At 53.7% G+C, this 13,880-nt stretch overlaps 1 protein-coding gene across 1 annotated transcript in view; it reads left to right on the top strand.

Moving 5' to 3' along the window:
* The first annotated feature begins 1,050 nt into the window (after positions 1-1,050).
* LINGO1 (leucine rich repeat and Ig domain containing 1) overlaps positions 1,051-13,880 on the top strand; it is a 128,710-nt gene continuing 115,880 nt past the window's right edge. Inside the window, exon 1 of the mRNA XM_059482478.1 lies at positions 1,051-1,135. The gene's annotated coding sequence lies outside the window, so the exon portion shown is untranslated. The remainder of the gene's footprint in view (positions 1,136-13,880) is intronic.

The raw sequence follows: 13,880 nt of genomic DNA, 5'->3' as shown, positions 1-13,880 counted from the left end.
CTGCTGTCCTTTTCTCTTGGGGACCTAGAGCCTTCACTGTACACTGTGCATGTGGCAGGAGGGCTCAGCCCATCTCTCCTGACCAAATCCCAGCCTCAGTGGTTTATACACCCTTTTTTTTAAACATGCTGGTGGCTGGAGCCAGGCTCTGAGTTGGTGTGTGCTGGCCTTGCTCCGTTACCCTGGTTGGGTGCCCCACTGAGAGCTGCCTGCTGGTGTCTCAGACAAGCTGGGCTTTGCCAGCAATGTTTAACAGGTTAATTTGTCAAATCTCTGTAGCTCGATTATTTGTTGGTGGAGCCCTTGAGGATTGCTGGGGAGGAGATGCGTTACGCTCCCTTGGACCGTGCTGGCACACACATGCTCAGCTGTCAGGCAGGGCTGCTGAGCTGGGTGTCCTGAATGTTCTCATAGTGCAGCCCATGACACTGCCCCCATGGTAATGAGGGTGGCTGTGTTCCCCTGCCACTGCATCCTTCAACAGCAAGTAAATTGGTTTTTGTCATTGTTCTCCCTGTGCCAGAAGTGATGCTCCATCCTCGCTGTGATGCAGGGGGATGGAGGTAGTGCTGGCTCAAGGGCATCATTCCCAGGGCTGTCCATCATAGAATCATGGAGTGCTTTGTGTTGGAAGGGACCTTAAAGATCTCATTTCACCCCCCTAGCATGTGCAAGGACACCTGCTCCTTGTCCACTGCTACATGGAAGGTTTGCCTGGTGCCTGAGCAGAGAATTTCGCCCCTGCCCCATGGGATTGCTCCCGGGGCTTTGCTCCCGGGCTGCGTGTGTAAACTTGCTTATCTTTGGAAAGGCACGGCGGCGCTGACAAGCGGTGCAGGAGATGGGGGCAGTAGGTGGATCGTTTTTAGCAGCATGCACGCACGGAGCAGACAGCTTGGGCATGTTCCAAAACACTTCCCACGCCCCCAGGCTGAATTTTAAGAAGCTGGGGCATCTGCACGTTCAAAACGCTACGGGGTGGAAGGGAAAAAAGGAAAAAAATCCCCAAGGCAGGCAGAGCAGCCAGCGCGTGGAAGGGGCAGGCAGCACCCAAAGGCTGATGTCTTGCTGCGGAAGGGAGTTTGTTGCAAAGGCTGAGCAGCTCCAAGCCGCTCTCCGGAGGGGCAGAGCACAGGTGAGCGTGGAGCAGCGGGCGCTGGCTTGCAAGCTGGTCTCGCTCTTGGTTGAGTGGGGGGAATGGGAAGAGGAGCTTGAATTACCCAGGAACGGCGCCCGGGTGAGTGCCTGTTCCTCCTGTCCAGCTGGGGTGGTGCAGCTTTTGAGGAGCCCCACACATTTGGGGGCCCCAGAGTCTTGCAGTAAAAGGGGGGTTAGTGGGGGGATAATCCTGTCTTCCTTATGGTGATGGGAATGAGTCCTGTGCTCAATCCACTTTTGGTGTTTCAAGGGACTGCCTGGGATCCTGCCCATTAACAGCAGGAGATGCCCCACTGATTTCTTTCTGTGGGGAAGCCCTGGTATGCAGGACCAGCCTCATTCCCTTCTGCATCTCCTGGGGAAGCTGAAGCAAGCAGGCAGTGGGCAGGGATTGACGTTGGGAACACACAAGCTCTGGGCTTGCACTGGCTAGCTAAAGGCTATTTCAGCCCTACCCAGGGCTCCCTGGCCAGGGTGGGATATCCAGCCCAAGCAGGGAACTCTGAGGGATGGGGAACAACCTGTGTGTGTGGTCCAGCAGAGTCTTGGATCCCCTGGAGTGATGATCTGGAGTTCCTTTCTGAGTCCTGGTATAGCTTTGGATAAGTAGCTTCAGCTGTGAAGGTTGGGAGCTTTCAGTGCTGGTTCTCAGCTTACATGCTGAGAACAGCCCCAGTTCTTGCTGTTGCTGCTCCCTTGGGATCCAAGGTCCCTGCTCCTGGTGGTGGGGCCTTGGACGTCCTGAAGCATTGGGAAGGGATGGGTGTAAATCTGGAGAGCCCAAGGTGCCGTCCGCGTTCCTCAGATCAGCGATCCAGGTGTGCGCTCCGTGATCAAAGGGAGGGGAACACGCCTGTCTGCACGTTCCATCAAGCTCCCATTGGTGCTGCTGGCGAGGAGGATGATGGTGTGGCAGCCTGGCAGCCTGGAGCCATCCTGCCAGGGTGGCTGGGCTCTGACTGCTCCCTCCCATCTCGCTGGGCCAGGCACTGGGGGATGCTCCTCCCGACGCATCACGTGCATGAGGGGCATCTTCCCAGCGCTGCCCGTGGCTGCCTCCCATGCCACTCCTGCCTCCTGTGCTGCTCCTGCCTCCCGTGCCACTCCTGCCTCCTGTGCTGCTCCTGCCTCCCGTGCCGCTCCTGCCTCCCGTGCCACTCCTGCCTCCAGTGCCTCTCCTGCCTCCTGTGCCACTCCTGCCTCCCGTGCCACTCCTGCCTCCCGTGCCTCTCCTGCCTCCCATGCCACTCCTGCCTCCCGTGCTGCTCCTGCCTCCCGTGCCCTCCTGTGCCACTCCTGCCTCTTGTGCCACTCCTGCCTCCCGTGCCACTCCTGCCTCCTGTGCTGCTCCTGCCTCCTGTGCCATTTCTGCCTCCCGTGCCCTCCCCTGCCACTCTTGTCTCCCGTACCACTCCTGCCTCCCGTGCTGTGCCATTCCTGCCTCCCGTGCCACTTCTGCTTCCCGTGCCGTGCCATTGCTGCCTCCCATGACACTCCTGCCTCCCATCCTCCCATCCTCTCCTGCCTCCTGTGCCACTCCTGCCTCCCGTGCCACTCCGGCCTCCCGTGCCCTCCCGTGCCACTCCTGCCTCCTGTGCCACTCCTGCCTCCCAGCGCTCACTCTGGCAGTGTGCAGCTCTGCCCTTCTCCTGGCAAAGCCAATGGCTTATTGCAATGTGGCTTTTGCTTGGTGAGGAGACAGGAAAACTAGTGAGGAGCAAAAACTAGAGAAGTCCTTGGGGGGAGATTTAAATGTCTCCAAGGTCAGAGCTTTTTTCCTTTCATTTTGGGAGGAGGAGACTTGAAAAGCCTCCAGTTCCTAGGTGTCCCTCCAGAAGAGGCTAAAACAGATTCTAAGTTATGCACTTTGTAAGTCTCTTGGTACCAGCAGAAGTTGTGCTCTCCATGGTGTCCTTACATGCCTGGTAGCCTCATGGCAAGAGCATCTTCTTGGCAATAGGTGTTCCTGGGTCCTTCTGTCCCTTGTCCCTCAGGTGGGCAGTACATTTGTACCTCTGGCACCCAGGGGAGGAGTACAAGGCCCTCCTGGTGCTAAACACAAGATGCTGTTCTGTGCCCTCCAGGGTGAGGAGGAGGAAGAAGGCAGAAAGGGATGGGGATGGACCTGGTGTGCCCCAGGGGACTGGCTTGTTTCTGCTAATTAGCCGTGTAACCAGCCATGGCACAGCCCAGGGCTCCTGGCAGATAATTACCTTGCTGGGTGCTGGGAAGGGAGCAGAAAGACTTGCTGTCCATGGGGACTTGAAAACCTCCCCATTCTTGAACAGATTTGGGAAAGGCAGCTCAAAAAGAATAATATGGATATATATTTTAACAGAGCAATTTCTGCCAGGCAGGCAGGCCAATTTGTTACTGAAGTGACACATTTGGTTTTAGCTGTAAGAATCAAGATTTTTCGGCTTTTCTCCTTTTTCAGTCCCTAGGGCAGGGGTTGGCTAAGTCACAGGGAAGCTGGGGGTCTGCATGGGAACAGGCTTGGGGTTCTGGCTTCCTCCTGACTGAGCATTTATGGGTGTTTCATAGAGCAGGGGGAGAAAAATAAATCTGGGAGTGCCCCCAGTCTGCTCACTGCAGCTCAGTGAGGTTTCCATTGGGCCAGGGTATCCTGCCATCCTTGTGCTGTGTGTGACTGTGCAGGTCCTGGGCTGTGTGTGGCTGTGCAGATCCTGTGCTGTGTGTGGCTGTGCAGATCCTGTGCCATCCCTGTGCTGTGTGTGGCTGTGCAGATCCTGTGCAAATCCTGTGCAAATCCTGTGCCCTCCCTGTGCTGTGTGTGTCTGTGCCCTCCCTGTGCCCTCCCTGTGCTGTGTGTGGCTGTGCAGATCCTGTGCCCTCCCTGTGCTGTGTATGGCTGTGCAGATCCTGTGCCATCCCTGTGCCCTCCCTGTGCTGTGTGTGGCTGTGCAGATCCTGTGCCATCCCTGTGCCCTCCCTGTGCTGTGTGTGGCTGTGCAGATCCTGTGCCCTCCCTGTGCTGTGTATGGCTGTGCAGATCCTCTGCTCTGTGTGGCTGTGCAGACACTGCCCCAGGGCTGCCGGGGGTCCTGCCCCAGGGCTGGCTGCTCTGCCAGCCTGGGGATGGCTCCCTGGAGCTGCCCAGGGGTCCCTGCTGGCGCTGCCAGGGCTGTGCCAGGCAGGGCTGTCCCTGGAGTGCTCCTTATGCCCGACGGGTGGGATCGCTGCCGGCCAAGGAGCATCTGTGCTCTCCTTGCACCTCTTGTCCGGGCCAGGGACCTCATTAGCTGCTTCCATCTCCTCTCTCCTCTGTTTATCTCCAGTTTTTCAAACGTTTGTCTGATTTTTTTTTTATTATGTCTTTTTTTTTTTCCTGGCTTGAAGGCAGAAATGATTGTGTGAGTCATGATAGGGCCTGACAGCTCCCTGTGTGCCCTGCCAGGCTCTACTGAAATTGGGGCTGGGGGGCAGGGCTGCAGTGACTGCTGCCCATCCAGGTCCTGTTGCAGGGGGACACGGGGTGGGGAGTGGGGAACAGGCATCACAGCCTTTCCCCCTCATCACCCATTAACCCTTTGGTCTGTGGGGCTTGCCAGAGGGTCTGGCAAAGCTCAGGCCTCCAAGGAGAGATTGCAGGCAGATTTGTGATTCTCCTTGGGAGAGCAGTAGGAATGCCATGACACTGGGTGGCAGGAGAGCAGCAGGGTGGGAACAGCTTGAACTGAAAGCCCAGTGTAGCCAGCCCTGCTTCTGTCCACTGTGTGTAGGAGATTTGGGGCCATGCTGAGCTAGAGGAAAGCTCTTGGCCACATGCATGTGCCTTTTCCAGGAACAGGCTGAGATGACAGGCTTGTCTGGTCAGTGGATTTGTCCCCATTCCAGTGTACCCAGGATGTCTGCTTCCATACAGAGTGGGGTCCCAGGCTGGTGCTTCCATACAGAACGGGGTCCCAGGCTGGTGCTTCCACACAGAACGGGGTCCCAGGCTGGTGCTTCCATACAGAATGGGGTCCCAGGCTGGTGCTCCCCATGGCATCTCCCTGCTGAAGGAGCACAACCACTGCGTACCAGGCACAGAAGGATGCAGGGGATGGCAATTCCACCTCCACCTCCTCGGTCAGGGCTGGGGGTGCCAAACTGCATCTCTCCATCTGCCAGCCCTGCCTTGTTGGCCTCCTCAGTCCCCCTTCCTCCACACCCCATCTCCCTCTGCAGAGCCAGCAGTAACTCTTAGTCAGTGCTGTCTCACGGACCATTGCTCTGGAAATCCCAGGGAGAAAGGTGCTTGCCCATGGTCCTGTGTGGCCAGTGCCATCCTCTGCAGCCCATTGCCACCCTGGCACTGCTGCCTTGGAGGACAGGGCCATCCTCACTTCTTCCTCGCTGCTCTGGGATGATCCCAGCATCTTGCCTGTGCTTTTTATAGCCTGTGCTTCCCAGCAGGCTCACCAGCTGACCTGGATAAAGCCACACTGCATTTGGACTGAGCTCCCCTGCTCCCTCCTTGTGCTGGGGTGGGCTGCTTTGTCAGTGCTCATTGGCACCCCAGGTTGCTCTCACAAAGACAGAAGCATCCATCATCCTGCTCTTGCGTCAAGTCCAGGCTGGGTAACAGGGATTGCTGCGAGCACGCGCCTCCGGATCTCTGCTCCGCGGGGATCCCTTCTCTTTAGCAGGTGCTTTTTCTCCCAGATGCTGTTCTGCAGAGAGGAAACAGGGACAAATTAGCATCCCTGGCATTTCTGGCTTTCTCCACTCCTTGCCTGCCAGCTTCCCCTCCCTTCTCTTTTTAAAGAGATTCAGGTCATGCCTGGAATTAGGGCTCCCTGAACTGCAGTGAAAGAGCATTTAAACTGCTTACCATCGATTAGATGGAGTAGTTGGGGTTTGGTTTGTGCCCCACCCCTGTTCTCAGTTTTGGATGGACGTTCCCAGCACATTACTCCTTCTTTCAAGGCCTTTGCCATCATGGGCTGCTCTTCCCTGCACAGGTGGGTCTGGGGACCCTGGGGGCTGCTCCCCACTTTGCCCCCTGCCAGCAGCCAGCTGCTCTCGACACAGAGACCTTGCAGGAAAGCTTTTTATTTAGCCGGCTTCGTTTATCGCAGCGCTCCGGCTGGGATTAGACACAGATAAGACGATCAATAAATCCTCCTCTTGGCTGAGATGTGCCGTGAATTTTTTGGGAAAGTGTAGGGCACCAATTCAAAGGCAGCAGGACTGGCTGGAGGTGAGGGAGGGGACAGCCAATGCTGCGAGGTGGTGGCACGGAGGGGACCCCACTGTGATGCCAGCGGCAGTTTTGAAGAAGCCGTGTGTATGTGGCAGAGAGAAAAGAAACCCCGCGCTGCCGCTGCGGCTGGTGTGGCTGTGCCGCCAGGGAAAGTAGGTCAGGCTGTGCTGCAGAGCCCGGGCGAGCCCCCAGCACAGCAGGGCACCCACCCTCCCCAGCTGCCCTCAGCTCTGCTCACAGCCAGCCCTGCCCAAAGGCAGCCGCTCTGGGGCTGGGCTGCCATCAGCTCCTCACCCCGGTGTCTGGGCGGCTCCTGGGTCCTGCTGTGGTGGCTCCGGGTGAGGGTGGCAGTGTGGGAGCCCTGCAGGAGGAGAGGCAGAGATAGAGGGAGGGGAGACAGTGCTGCCTCTCCCCTGCTGCATCCCTCAGCTGCTATCCCGAATCCAGTGAGGATTTGGCTGCAGGAGGGATGTAGGATGACAGCCCAGCATCAGAAAGGATGTTTCTCCATCTCCCCAGAATTCTGAGGTGCCCCACTAGCTGGGGGTGGGAAAAGCTCAGGGACACAACCATCCCCTCACCCCCCCCTCCTTTCTGGGACTATTTTCTGCATTGTCAGGGAGATTTGGAGAGGAAGAAAAAATAGTTAAAGGCAGAGGCTAACACCTCAATCTGCAGGGATTTTGGGTGTCTCACATGGATTTCAAAGCCTCCGCAGAGGGGAAGGGGGAGCAGGACGGGACAAATTATGGGATTCCTGTGGATAGGACTCAGGCAGGACTGGAGGATGTCCTAACTTGGCTCAGGAGGATGGCTTGTTCCATCATCACTTTCAGGAAGGTTTCTTGGCTGCTGGGGAGAGGGGAAAATTAAGATGTGTTTTCATGACAGAGGTGTTCCAAGTGCAAATCCAGAGTGTGTGCTGTAGCTGTAGGAACCCGTTGGGAGATGGAAGGAAACTCTGGAATTGCTTTTGCCACTGGACACAGCTGGGCTGTCACTCCTGGACATGCTGTGGGGAGGGATGCTGTGGGGCTGGATCACAGCCACAGGAGCATGGCCTGTGACTGCCAGGCTCAGGGAGGTGACAGCCCCATGCTAACACAGCTCTGGTGACACAGAGCCATGACCCAGAGGTGGGCAGGGACACTGTGTCCTGCAGCAAGGACCTGACTGATGTGAGAGGGCTGGTGGTGAAGATGCAATGAGCTGAGCGAGGAATAAATTGAGTGTCTACATCACAGGCAGGTCTGGGCTTTATTGATTTTCAATGAAAGGCTGTGTCATGAATTTTTCTTTCCCACTGTATTTGCTGGAAAGTTGCATCTGGTCTCCAAGCATTAACCACTAACTGGAGAGCTCATTTTTCGCCCCCCAGGAGCTGCCCCAGGGGGAGGCAGGTTTGCACATGATCTTTTTAAGTGTGTGATGGATGCAGCAGCTTTACTAATCCAGCATCAGAAGAGAAGGGCGCTATTAGCAATGGAAAATGTTCTGGCCAGCAGTTCAAGTGACTCATTGCCAAGGGGGTGCATGTGTGATGTGTCTTGTTTGATGGGCTGCTCCAGGATCCATTGGGAATGGTGTCCTGCTGTCCCCAAGAGGGACAGGGCATCATCTGGGTGTTGTCACTGCTTTTGCTGGTTTGCCTTTCCTCTCAATGACAGGAGGACTCTCAAAGAGAGGGAACATATTCCCTATGGTAAAACCCTTTTGGAAGCTCCTGTTGCATCCTGATTTTAAACCAGTGTTCAGAATTTGGAGCATCTCTTTAATCTTGAAGTCATTGTTTTTAAACATTAAAGAACATTTGGGAATGAGTGTAGCACAAAATGTTTTAGGAGATATTTCTCCCTATCTTCAGAAACTCTTACAGATCTTCTTTGCTTCCTTATGAATGTGTTGAGGACTTAGGGGAAAACGTTGAAACCAGTTAAGGGATTTAAAAAGAGATAACCAATGGAGAAATTTGGAGAGGTTTAGGATGGGTTTGTCTGGAAAAGAAGTAATAGGGAGGAAGTGTTTGGCTAGAAAAGAGGTGATGGAGAGATGTTTTACCAGGTTTTGGGTAGCACTGTGCAGTGAGATGTGCAGCGACAGCAGCTTGTGTCCTCACAGGGAGAGGCTGGGAAGACTTGCAGGGTTTGGAACTTGGTTGGAAATGCCCTGGAAGGGTTAATTCTGGTGCCTGGATATAACTGGATGCACTGAAGCTGAAGTGGAGCAGTATGCAAATCTATCCACTTTCATAAACTGCTTAATTAGGCAAATGTTAATGAGACGTTAATTACTGTTGTGCCGGCGAATCCCACGGAACGGAGATTATGTTTCTCTTCAAACATCCAGTCTTAATTATAACTTGTGCTTAATTCCACTGTCTTGCTTGGGACGGAGCTGGGTAGGGAGGATGAGTGCCAGCTCCCATGGCTGCCCGCCTGCAGAGCATCTCCCATCCCTGCCCATGCCACGGTGCTGCCTCTGGGACATTGGGGATGGAGCCATGGGGGCAGCAGGGGCTGCTTGAGGACAGTGGCTGTGAATGCTTTGCTTGCAGCCATCTCCCTGTGCTCAGGTCCAGCCCAGCAGCAAACCCTCCAGTTGTGAGCAGGGCAGGGTGGAAAGTCTCATGTCATGTGTAAGAGCTCCCATGCTTTTCCTTTGTGGGCTTGAGAAGCCTTTGTGAAGTCCCTGTTGGCGCCCTATGCACTCCAGGGATGTCACATTGCTCTGCTCTGGAGGTGCCTGCCCCAGACTGGTCAGACTGGGGTAGGGAACTTGAGCATGTGCCTTGTCCTTCCTTCCTCACTTTCTGTTTCTACCCTCCTTGGTCTTCCCAGTAGGACTGCAAATGCATTCTGTTGCCTGTGATTTCTAGCTCCTGTATGGGTTTTTGTGGTAAATTGCCATAGGTCTTGTTTCCAGAGTGCCTGGCATACATGAGTATTTTTAAAGTATGGCTTCCACTTGGAGATTAGCAAGAGATCACAGCAGAGATGAGCAGAGAAATGGCATCCCATTTTCAATTTGAACTCCTATTATTATTATTATTATTATTATTATTATTATTATTATTATTATTATTTTACATGGCTTTCATTACAGTTCAGGATAATATAATGCCTTCAAATGAGGTATAGTGAGCCATGGAAGCTGCATCCTCAGGGGCTTTTGGCTGGTTTTCCTCTGTGCTTTGCTGGTTCGCTGGAACCTCTGAGCAGGGTTCTCTGGCTCGTTGCTCATTGCTCCCAGCTGGGTAGCAGAGAGAACAGCACCTGAAGGCTGAAACACGAGATTTGGGCTCCATCAGAGCTTTGGGTACCCCTGAGGAAGATTTCTTCCAGTGGCCATGCTCTTGTCCCCAGGGAGGTGTTTGCCTTGCCACTGCTGGTGGTGGGAGAGCCCACGGGCTGCCTGCTCCGCTCCTCCTGGCATGAGTGTCGCAGGATTTTAATCACACACACAGTGGCATCTGCGTGCTCAGAGCTTGTGGCCAGAAACCTGCAGCTGAGAGCAGTGACAGTCCTCATGCCAGGCCCTCTCTGATGGCCCGGGGCCGGAGTCACTTTGGATTTCCTCTGCAGGAGCCGTGTTGTCCCCTGAGCGGTGATTCTCAGCATTGGGTGTTTTCAATTACAAAGGGTGTCAGTTTAGGTTTCGTTTCCTGTGTTTTCTTCTTTTCTTCCCTCTGTTCTGGCTCTGCTGTTTGATTTCCAGGCAGGTTTGATATTTCCTCTTCCAGCAAGCCACAAGTCCTGGGGACTTTGGTGGGCAGCTCCTTTGATCGCAGGCGCTGTCCCTGTGAGAGGGATGGGATGGGATGGGATGGGATGGGATGGGATGGGATGGGATGGGATGGGATGGGATGGGATGGGATGGGATGGGATGGGATGGGATGGAGGACCAGGAGCCAGCAGGATGGGGGCAGCACCCATGGCAGCACCCATGGGGGTGGCACCACCAGGGCTTGCAGCTCTGCCTGCCTCCTCCAAAATCATCTGAACGTGGAGTTTTTAATCTCCTAAAAAAGCTTTTCTACCAGAAGAAATGTGTCCAGCAGCCAGGGAGTTTTGTCCTTTTTTTTCTTCTCTGCATTTTGCATCTCTCAGTGTTGAAACCTTTGTTAATTACTTAAGAATTAATTAATGGCAATTTCTTTAATTTTTGAAAATGGCAGGATCTAGCCACGGATCCACTTGCAGAGCTGCCTGCTGCTCCCTCCTCCCCTCTTGCAAATCTCGAACAAACAGAGCCCAGCACAATCAACAGCTGCGTGGGAGGCAGAGCCAGCACTCTGCATATGATTCCAACCAAATACAGCGTGTTTGGGAAACATGGGGACACCAAAGCCAGCTCAAGGGGGAGCAGAGAGGCCACTGCAGTGTTAAGCCGCACTGCTAAGATGCCTCTGTGTGTTGGTGGTTCCTGTGCTGCTTTTCAGAGCCCAGAAAATACCACAAGCAGGACCAGGTGCTCCAGTGCAGCCCCCTAGGGTGCCAGTACCTGGGGTGGGTGCCCAAGGAGACATCACAGGCAGAGAAGCAGGCAGGAGAGGAGAAGCTTTCACTCTGTGTTCTGCCTGCAGCTGCTTGTCACTTCCAATTGCTGAGCCCAGCACTGCTGGCTTTAAAATAAAATAAAAGGAGGACAGAGGAGAAAGGAGGATTTGGCTAAACATCTAAATTAGCCTTATTGTGCTGGGAGCTGAACTGGGCGTGGGGTAAATCCATTCCCACAGCACATTGTATGTACTGAGTGAGATGTTGAGGGATAAATGACTGCTTTTCATACATCATCATGGCCTGACAGCCATGAGGCAGACAGAGGCAGTGCAAAGGTGATAAATGAGAAAGTTTGAGTTAACAAAGTCTAGATGTCTCTCATTAGAGGGAAAGGAATTCCCTTTACCACCTGTCCTTGGGCTTGTGCAGTTGGGATTGCTCCTGCTCTCTATTTTGTCTTTTTAAAAATGCCTGATAATTTGTTTCTAGTTTACTTTTGCTTGCCAGGTTAATGCTATGATACATGGGTTGTGTGCTGGATGGGGGCTCTCTTGCAGTGCTGGGTGAGTGCTTGGGGATGCTGGTGGGGGATAGAGATGCTCCTGGGGATGTGAGGGCAAGGAGATGTGCAAAAGGGACTGCTCAGGGCTGTGGGAGGAAATCCCTGCTCCTCCAGGCAAGGGAGGGGAAGAAGTGTCTCCCTGGCAATCAGCCAGAACCAAGAAAGCAGGTCTTCAGCAGGAACCTGCAATATTAAATAGTCTTTTAATGAAAAATACATCTGCTGTTGAGCTGCCTCGCAGCCCGAGATGTGAGCGTGCTTTTTGGTTCCACAATAGCTGCTGCACGACCTTTTATTTTACAATATTTGAAACAAAACTGGAATCTATTTTTAATCCTTTCCCTTTCCCCCTTTCAGTGTTCTCCTGTCACTTATCCATCACACTAATCCTGGAAAAGCTCAGTCAGGCTTTGGGAGAGGCCAAGGGCCAGGTTGTGTGCCCAGCTTAGAGCAGGAAGTCAACCCATCTCTGCATGGTCCCTCTGCCCGGTGACCCTGGCTCAGCCTGTCCTGCTCAGGGCTGCTTTGCAAAGACAGAGCTTTGTCTCCTGCCCTTTAGTAGCTCTACCTTTTCAAGGAGGGGGAGATTTTGTTTTTACTGCCAGATGTGGGGCAGAGCAGGCAGGATCTCCTCAGCCTGGATTTCAGATTGTCTTACAGCAATCCTGCCCGGAGGCAGAGGCTGGGTCACAACATTTTGCACTTTGCTAATGCTTTTCATGGTGGGATTTCTTAGCAATTCCCAGAGAAACCAGCCTTTGCAAAGCCCATCCTGCTGGTGAGGAGCAGAAGGAGCTGGGGAGGTGAACTGAGGTCCTGTGCAAGGTATACCTGCTGATGGCACATTTTAACATCCCTAGCAGTGGTGTTTGTGTGTTTCAGCCATGGGCAGCCTTGCCTTTCCTGCCACCCACTGCCTGCAGCCACAGAGGCCCCATTTATCTGGAGCAATGACTAACCATAGAAAAATAACAGTAAAGAAAAGGTATGTGAGAAACATCTGTGAAATAATAACAAGATCCTGGGGATGGAGCTGCTTTCATCTGGGAGCTCTTTGAGAGCTGCGGATTGTTCCTGTCCCTTGTTAGAGAGGAGCTGGGCAGCGATGCCCGCTCAGATCTTTCTTTCCTTTCAAGATCTCCCATGGCATCCCACAGGCTGGTGAGCCTGGGCCTTGCCAGCACATCCCTCCTGCTGCCCACTGCTGAATTGGTTTTTAATCCTTCTAATCAGCCCCACATCCAAGGCCAGTGGCGATGGCAGAGCTGGGTTCATCCGAGGCTGTCGTGCCCTCTTACATCCTGAGTGAAGAACCTGGCAGGGCTGGGAGCTGTGGAGTATGGAAACCCCATGTCTGGCCTAGCTTTGTAAGGCTGAGCTGCCAGCTTTGCAGCCAGTCTCCTCCCAGCCAGTATTTGCTCCTTTATGCTTGTGCCAGGTCTGCTCCAGACCCTTGGGGAACACCCAAGCAGTGCAAGTGCTGGCAGGCACTAGCTGGCTGGCTGGAAAATGTCCATCAAAACTTCATTTCCTGGGAAAAATCTCGTTTGGCCAAGCTAAAACACTTGTGGGACTCTGTGTTGAAGCCTGTGGAGGCTTTTGATGCTCCCACATTGATGCAGAGGAGTGTGGACTCAGGGCTGGACTAGAGAGAGCTGCCCCCATGAACAGCCCTGTGAGCAGCCCCAGAGCAGAGTAAAATGTAAAGGGATCAAAGGACCCTTTCTATCACACTGGCAGGTGCTGGGGAGCAGGAAGGAGGATGGGGGGCTCAGGATTACATGGAAAACCCAGTGTTGGCCATGCCTTGGGCAGAGCTGGTGTTTCCACATGAAGCCTACATTGCTCTGCCCTTCTCCAGTGCCTGCCTGGCTGTTAATGTGTGGTTATTTGCACATGGCTTTTGAGGGCTTTCAGTGTGGTCCCTGGTTGGACTTTTCCTATAATAAAATAATTTGCTGCTCTGGAAGGAGCATTTCTGTGAGTGAGGATTAAGGTGTATTTCAGTGTTTGCTTCTTGGTCTGTGGCATGCAGGGATGTGTGGGTAAAATGTGCTGTGTCTGATTTTGAGGCTCAGTAGTTGAAATGCCTCATGTTGAGGTCAGGAGAGGAGGGATTTCTGCAGATTGCTGGAGGTAAAAGGTGGGGCTGTGCAGAAGGAACTGTGTTACCTCCACAAGGTGAGCTGGGGGTCCTTGTGGGCTTGTCACCTTGGAAGTGAAAGGAGTGGTGGCCTTGTGAGCCTCCAAGAGCCTGTTTGGACAGCAGTGAAATATCCATCATGTGATTTCAGGTGTGGATCCACACATTTACACTGCAGTACACGAGAGCAAGACATGGCCCAGGGCCTCCAGTGGGGATGCAGGAGGCCAGAAGCAGAGTGCTCTAAGGCTAATGAAGATGCCCTAGAAGATGATTAGCTTTGCAAGCAGCATTCCTGTGTGCTGGAAA

Source organism: Ammospiza nelsoni, chromosome 14 (genome assembly GCF_027579445.1).
Source record: "Ammospiza nelsoni isolate bAmmNel1 chromosome 14, bAmmNel1.pri, whole genome shotgun sequence".
Classification (NCBI taxonomy): Eukaryota; Metazoa; Chordata; class Aves; order Passeriformes; family Passerellidae; genus Ammospiza; species Ammospiza nelsoni.
The sequence above is the reverse complement of the archived record's forward strand: the minus strand, read 5'-3'. Positions and strand labels throughout refer to the sequence as shown.